The 8,059-nt window shown below is 51.2% G+C and overlaps 1 long non-coding RNA gene across 1 annotated transcript; it reads right to left on the reverse strand.

The window, feature by feature from the left end:
• Positions 1-1,114: 1,114 nt before the first annotated feature.
• Positions 1,115-3,094, reverse strand: LOC137451018 (uncharacterized). Its single transcript, XR_010989705.1, has 3 exons — positions 2,916-3,094; positions 2,635-2,791; positions 1,115-1,271 (listed from the first exon to the last, which is right to left on the reverse strand). It is a non-coding gene; the product is annotated as an uncharacterized lncRNA (long non-coding RNA).
• Between the last annotated feature and the right edge of the window lie 4,965 nt (positions 3,095-8,059).

Genomic DNA, 8,059 nt, shown 5'->3' on the forward strand with positions numbered 1-8,059 from the left:
TTGCTAGCACTAAGACAACTGTTCATGTAGAACGACTGGCCACTCACTTCAACAAACCCCACAGAACTGGCTCCTATCAACTCTCCAGAAGACACTGCTGCACTAGCTTGGCTGCCTGACCGGCTCAGTTCAGGTGGCTTAGGATCTCACAGAGGGTACCACAAGAACTGAGTGCCGCAAGAAGGGGCCGCTTATTCGACCAATTTGATCAGCGGAATCCAACTTTATTGAGCATCAGACACATCTTATATACAGTCTGCTATAATTATGCCCACTTGGCAACATACTATTGGTTGCTCTCTAAAAGGTTACATCATTGTTTTCACAACTCTGTGGAATTCTTCTATCCGGTCTAATTGCTCTCTTCCCCAGATCTCGCCTCCTCCTTATCTTGCTTGCCTCCCATCTCAGAGGCAGCTGGACTTCAGCATACCAAGCAATCAGCACTTTCTCACATCTCTTACTCCGCCACTATATTATCACAGAGAATTCTTCAAGGCCTGAATTGCACAGGCGTTCCTGGCACCCAAGGCCCCTCTTGCTCAAAACAATCCTCAACAACTGAGGGGACTGCAATCTTTGCAGCTTCAACTTTCCTTCTCTGCTACTTCTTTTTTCAGATGGATTTTTTTTCAAAGGGACTGCTGGACAGCAGAACAGGATGGATGGCTGGGCCCCAAGAGCAGTGGGGAACAGAGTTAAACCCAGCTGGTGGCTGGCCCGGCAGAAGTGGTGTTCCCCAGCACACAGAGGTGAGAGAGTGTCCCCAGAGAAGGGCCACAAAGCTGGTGAAGGGTCTGGATAACAAGTCTTATGAGGAGTGGCTGAAGGAACTGGGACTGTTTAATCTGCAGAAGAGGAAGCTGAGGGAATTAAGGTGTGGTCTGGCTTCAGCTCTCAACTAGTTCCACGTTGAACAAGAACAGCTTGTACTCACAGAAGGCACTGGCTGCTTGGGTTCAAGGTTCCTGTAGAGCTCAGGCTATCTCTCTTCTTTAGTGAGGTCATTCTCTCACCTAGGCAGAGAGAAGAAAATGCAGCTATAAAATTAGACCACTGGAATCGTGAGACTCGTTCTGTGTGCAACTCCAGGAGAATCCAAACCTAACCTTGGAGCTGCCCTTAAGAGCTCCTCTTTGGAAAACTCTCGCTGCCGGGCCCCACAAACCCCACACCCTCTGTCAGCAAACCGGATGTACGAGCTGAAGAGTGTCAACAGAAACTGTACGTGGACAGCTCAGGAAAATCCTGCCAGTCCCAGCACACCAGACCTGGAATGATCAAAGAAAGTCTGTTAACAACTGTCTGTGTGTCTGCTCATAGCTTGAGGAGTAACAGAGCAGGAACAATTCTCAAAAGGTTTTCACTGCATTCCTAGGGCACTTGAAGGATTGCCCTGGCTGTAGTTAATACCTAGAAATTCCTATCAAAATCTTTGCAGCACAGCAAGGAAACTAAAACAACCAACAAAGCACAGACTGCTTTATATTATCAAGCAGGAACTTGAAATCCTACAGGAATTGTGGGGTTTTTATGACAAATTGTGATGAATATACTGGTGATCTATGTTTAAAATTATAAGACTTAGAGTGCCCTGGGATTAAGGGTCAGGATCTTGTGAGGCCTGTTTTGAGAGCAAAGGGAAAGAAACATATCTTGCAGACTTGCAAGGATACTGTCTGGTTAGTTGGAGACATCACGGCTGAGGCGGAGCTTATCTTAAAGATAAACATTCAGACCTAGGAATTTGTTTTCTTCAGATAAGAAGCCTGCAAAATTGCGCACGTGAGAAAATGGATACATTGACCCTTACCACCCAAATGTGGGGAGAAGGGATTTGACCGCCTACTCTAAGACTCATTATCACATGCCTGCCTTCTGTTTAGCATAAGTTTGCTTATGTAGATGATGTAACTATAGAAGATGAAGAAAACTATTGTAAGGCTGCTATGGAGGTGGAGTTTTGTCCCCTCTCAAGCCCAGCGCGCTGCTTTGCTTGCCTTTTATTGCACTTTATTCCCTTTTTATGATCTTTTAGTGCCAATAAAACTGTTACCAAAAACTTTTACCTGGAGTCATCTATAACGCAAATTATTCCTGTTCTTTTTTCCTTCTTTTGGTGTCGTACCACCTAGTACACATTCACCACCTAACCGAACGTCACAGTTGTGATTCAAAGCCAAGCAAGACAAAGTGTATCGAGGGAAAGAAAAGAGAGAGAAAGCTAAAGAGTTCTCCTCCTCTTCACTTTTCCCCTTGAGAGATCCAACACTACAGGAAGGCAGGCCTGAATTTCATGAGCTCTGGGATTCAGATGAGCTCAGGAAATCATTTGGTTTGCACTTCACGGCTGTACACACACAGCTGTGTTCAGCTGTAGAACGACCTCCTTGCAACATGAAATACAGGCTTCCGAAACTGGAGCGTCTGTCCCACTGAGACTTCCACGACCCTGTGTCCAAACCCTACTGACATGTCAATTCAATTGTTCACAGCTTTTACCACAGGTCACTCTTAGCACCTGAGTTTCTGAGCCTAGATGAGACATCCTGCTGTCTGGCTCTGAGTTCAGGAGAACATGCCAAGCTGCTGGCTACCTGCAGACATCACATTGCTAGGACTGAATTGGCTCACCTTTATCTTTCCAACAGGCAGCGCCTCTCTGAATGCTGGATTCACATGAGTGTGCCTAAGGCAGATGACACAAGCAGGCTCTGTGTCCGGCACAGCCCTGAGGGCACTCGCCAGCTAGCAAACAAGCATCACACAGCAGGATGTGGGGGGAAGACAACTGGAAGGGGGAAAGTGAGAAAACTCAGGGGTAGGAATAATAGTAATACCAATAATAAGAGCAATAATAACAATAGCAGAAGTCCTAAGGAGGATAAGGAATGGAAATTAAGGCTATTGCTCACCATCAGCTGAGTGAGGTCAATCCAGTCCTGGAGAGTAGTCCACCGGCCAACCTGCCCTCCAGTCTTCTGGCTGAGCATGTGACATAGCCTTGCTAAATTAGAAAATCCTTGCTGAATATGCAATGCGCTCAGTGGGAATTAAAACGTCCCTGCATTATCAACGCTGTTTGCAGCACAAACCCAAACCCACCCCGAGACACCCCCAGCTCCCACGGGAGCCTGCAGAGACCTCCCAAAGGGTCCGTTGGAGGTGCCCAGCTGCCTCTCCACGACCCTTGATCCTTTCAGATGGCCCCACCAGAACTTTACATATCCCCAGACCCTTTTAGGTGCCCCCAGACCTCCTCCGTCACCCCCAAAAGCCCTGCCGATGGCCCCAGACCACCTTCAGACGCCGGAAGGAACACACCTGGGAGTCCCGGGCCGGCAGCGACACCGGAAACCGCACTGCAAGCTCCCCGAATGCGCCAGGACCCCTTGCCCCGCCAAAGGACGGCGGTTTGCAGGCACCCTGGGGCACAGAACGGCATCATGCGCCGAATCAGGGCTCTCCGCGACCGGTCCGGCTCCAAAGCTGCTCTGCGCGGCGCCCGCACCCCCAGCCAGAAAAGCGGGGCGCAGCCCGCGAGGAGGGCGCGTGCGCGGGACCAGACCCGCTGCGGCGCAGGCGCCGTATCCATAGCGACCACCGGGATGCTGCCCCCCTGGCGCGAGCAGAGCCGGGCTAGGGTGCAGGCGCCGTATCCATAGCGACCACCGGGACGCTGCCCCCCTGGCGCGAGCAGAGCCGGGCTAGGGCGCAGGCGCTGGATCCATAGCGACGCTCGAGTCAAGCTCTCCGCTCACCGCTCTTCCCCTAAGAATTTTTGAGCATTCAGCGCAGTTAGGCTGCAGAAATTAGCTCCCCCGGGGCGGCACACGCCGCGGCACGGCAGCACTGGCCTTAGAGACAAAGCTGTCTTTGATCTGGGTACCAGCTGCAGCTCTCAGCAGTGCCTAGCTGCAGAGCAATGGCCTGCACCTTCATCCTGATCCAGGTGGAGAGAAAACTGCCAGGAACACAGCTTCTCTGCTCCGGTTGCAGCATCCCCAGGGGCCGAGCGCAGCCTTGCTGTTAGTGAGGAACACAGCCCCTGTGAGAAGCTTCTGGGGTCAGGGGACAAACAAGGGGTTTTCCACACTGGAAACAAGGGAAGTCTCTTTGCCACCCCCTTTGCCACCACCCCTAACCCTAACCCCCTAACCCCAACCCCCTAACCCTACGTCTGCCGGCCCCTGCACCCTCACCCTGGTGCTGTCCACGACGCAAACCCTAAACCCCCTGACCACCACACTATCGTTAAAACCCGACCCCAAACGCAATCCTCACCCGGACCCTAAGTTGCCCATCCGCCCCTTTGCCCATCCGCCCCTTGCCCTAATCTCCACCTGAATAATCTCTCCTCCCTACCTCCATACTCACAAATGCTATTACTGGGCATTTAGAAAGCTTTAGCTAGCACCCCTGTCCTTCTCCTCACTTACCTGCAAAGGCTTCTAGCATGTAAAAACAAATTGCACATACTACAACACACAGTTTAGAAATATGCCATGTTCTTCCCTTAGGCAGGGGACCTTCCTTCATTTGTTTTCAGAAGGATGTTGCTACTTCCTTGCCCTGCTTTTGTTTCTTAGTTTATTAGTACTAGAAACCATATACGCCTCCTACACCAAACCACAATGAAGTGCAACAAGCACTAATGCTGCAGATTCCGTGACTGGCCGTGCTCCCATTGACACCTTTCGCTTCGTCCGTCTCTGGCCACGCTCCTCAAGAAGACGTGGAACCGCAGATCGGGACTCCCGCTCGCTTCGTAGGTATTATCTACGTCTCAGTCTTGCACACGCTCCCACTGACATCTTTCGCTTCGTCCGTCTCTGGCCACGCTCCTTGCGAAGACGTGGAACCGCAGATCGGGACTCCCGCTCACTTCGTAGCTATTTTCTACGTCTCAGTCGTGCCCGCTCTCACTCGCACGCTCAAAGCATCAACAAAGTGTCAAACATAGGAGGAACCTCCCCTGCCTCCACACAAGCCATCCTACAATTCATTACGTCCCTAAGGGACACAGGGTTTAGGACCAACACAGTCAGTTTACAAGGTTCAGCGGCAACACTGTCAGTTCACAGGGTTCAACAGCAACACCATGAGTTTACAGGTTTCAGCAGCAACACAGACCGTTTACAGAGTTCAGCGGCAACACTTTCACTTTACAGAGTACAACGGCAACACAGTCTGTTTACACAGTTCAGCGGCGACACTGTCAGTTTACAGAGTTCAGCGGCGACACTGTCAGTTTACAGAGTTCACCGGCGACACAGTCCACTTACAGAGTTTGGCGGCAACACAGTCCGCTTACAGAGTTCAACAGCAACACTGTCCGCTTACAGAGTTCGGCAGCAACACTTTCAGCTTACAGAGTTCAGCGGCAACACAGTAGACTTACAGAGTTCGGCGGCAGCACAGTCCGCTTACAGAGTTCAGCGGCAACGCTTTCAGTTTACAGAGTTCAGCGGCAACACAGTAGACTTACAGAGTTCGGCAGCAACGCTTTCAGTTTACAGAGTTCGGCGGCAACGCTTTCAGTTTACAGAGTTCGGCGGCAACGCTTTCAGTTTACAGAGTTCGGCGGCAACGCTTTCAGTTTACAGAGTTCGGCGGCAACACGGTTTGTTACCGCTGAGCGTGGGAAGGAGCTTAGCCAGCTTCTGTTCAGATGGCTTTCCATTCTAATAAAAGACAGAAAACCAGACACGCCCAAGTCAGTGAATACTTAATAACCCTACAACGCATGCAAAGGAAAAAGCGTTCCTTGCATATTAGACAGACACGCTGCAAGCTTACGTATTCCGCAACCCCGTGGAGCTCGTTTCGAAGCCCCTTTTTGGGCAGATGAATACCACACTTCCACACCTCTTAAACAAGAGGGCCGTGGAGTTGGAGGAGAGGGGTCAGGGTTAGCTGGCCTACTAGAGGTCATAATCCCCTCCAAGAACATACAGGCATTTCAAACCTTCTAGGTTGATACAGAAGAACCCCAGAGAGCAGAAGAGGCTTAGACTTACCTGGAGGGGAACCCAAGGACATCCAAAAAGCCGAGCAGAGAGCCGACCTCAACGGAGCCGCCGAGGGGAACTGAGCCCGGCCGAGCCCAGTCTAAAGTAGCCGGGCTTGACGGAGCCGACATCCTTCTAGGGAAAGAAAATGCTCTCTCTTTACTGACCAGTCCTACACATACAATTACTAGCCACACACCCATTCACAACTTTCGCTTCGTCCGTCTCTGGCCACGCTCCTCACGAAGACGTGGAACTGCAGATCGGGACTCCCGCTCACTTCGTAGCTATTTTCTATGTCTCAGTCTTGCACACGCTCCCATTGACAACTTTCGCTTCGTCCATCTCTGGCCACGCTCCTCGCGAAGACGTGGAACCGCATATCGGGACTCCCGCTCGCTTCGTAGCTACTTTCTACGTCTCTGCCGTGCCTGCTCTCACCCACACGCTCAAATATCAACAGGGTGTCAAACATAGGAGGAACCTCCCCTGCCTCCACACAAGCCATCCTACAATTCATTACATCCCTAAGGGACACAGAGTTCGGCAGCCCCGCAGTTTGTTAGCTTACAGCGTTCGGCAGCCCCACAGTGAGTTTACAGCGTTCGGCAGCAACACTGTTTGTTACCGCTGTGCATGGGAAGGAGCTCAGACAGCTTCTGTTCGGAAGGCTTTCCAGTCTAATAAAAGAAAGAAAAACAGACACGCCCAAATCAGTAAATATTTAATAACCCTACAACACACGCAAAGGAAAAAGCACTCCTTGTGTATGACACGGACGCGCTGTAAGCTTACGTATTCCAGAACCCCGTGTAGCTCATTTCAAAGCCTCTTTTCAGACACATGAATACCACACTTCTACACCTCGTTAAACAAGAGAGCTAGGGAGTTGGAGGAGAGGGGTCAGGGTGAGCTGGCCTCCTAGGGGTCTTAATCCCCTCCAAGACCATGCAGGCATTTCAAACATTCCAGGTTGATACAGAAGAACCCCAGAGAGCAGCAGAGGCATGGACTTACCTGGAGGGGAACCCAAGGACATCAAAAAAGCTGAGCAAAGAGCCAACCTTGGCAGAGCTTGGCACCACCAAGTCCCACCGAGCCCGGTCTAAAGTAGCCAGGCTTGACGGAGCCACCATCCTTCTAGGGAAAGAAAATTGTCTCTCTTTCCTGACCGGTCCTACACATACAATTACTAGCCACACGCCCGTTGACAACTTTCGCTTCGTCCGTCTCTGGCCACGCTCCTCGCGAAGATGTGGAACCACAGATCGGGACTCCCGCTCGCTTCGTAGCTATTTTCTACGTCTCAGTCGTGCCCGCTCTCACCCGCACGCTCAAAGCATCAACAGGGTGTCAAACATAGGAGGAACCTCCCCTGCTTCCACACAAGCCATCCCACAATTCATTACGTCCCTAAGGGACACAGGGTTTAGGACCAACACTGTCAGTTTACAAGGTTCATCGGCAACACTGTCAGATCACAGGGTTCAACAGCAACACCATGAGTTTACAGGTTTCAGCAGCAACACAGACCGTTTACAGAGTTCAGCGGCAACACTGTCAGTTTACAGAGTTCAACTGCCACACAGTCCACTTACAGAGTTCGGCGGCAACACAGTCCGCTTACAGAGTTCAACAGCAACACTTTCAGCTTACAGAGTTCAGCGGCAACACAGTAGACTTACAGAGTTCGGCGGCAACACAGTAGACTTACAGAGTTCGGCGGCAACACAGTCCGCTTACAGAGTTCGGCGGCAACACAGTAGACTTACAGAGTTCGGCGGCAGCACAGTCCGCTTACAGAGTTCGGCGGCAGCACAGTCCGCTTACAGAGTTCGGCGGCAGCACAGTCCGCTTACAGAGTTCGGCGGCAACGCTTTCAGTTTACAGAGGTCGGCGGCAACACGGTTTGTTACCGCTGAGCGTGGGAAGGAGCTTAGCCAGCTTCTGTTCAGAAGGCTTTCCATTCTAATAAAAGGCAGAAAACCAGACACGCCCAAGTCAGTGAATACTTAAAAACCCTACAACGCACGCAAAGGAAAAAGCGT

This window comes from Melanerpes formicivorus, unplaced genomic scaffold, assembly GCF_026170545.1.
Source record: "Melanerpes formicivorus ecotype bairdi unplaced genomic scaffold, bMelFor1.0.p_v2 SCAF_39, whole genome shotgun sequence".
Taxonomy (NCBI): domain Eukaryota; kingdom Metazoa; phylum Chordata; class Aves; order Piciformes; family Picidae; genus Melanerpes; species Melanerpes formicivorus.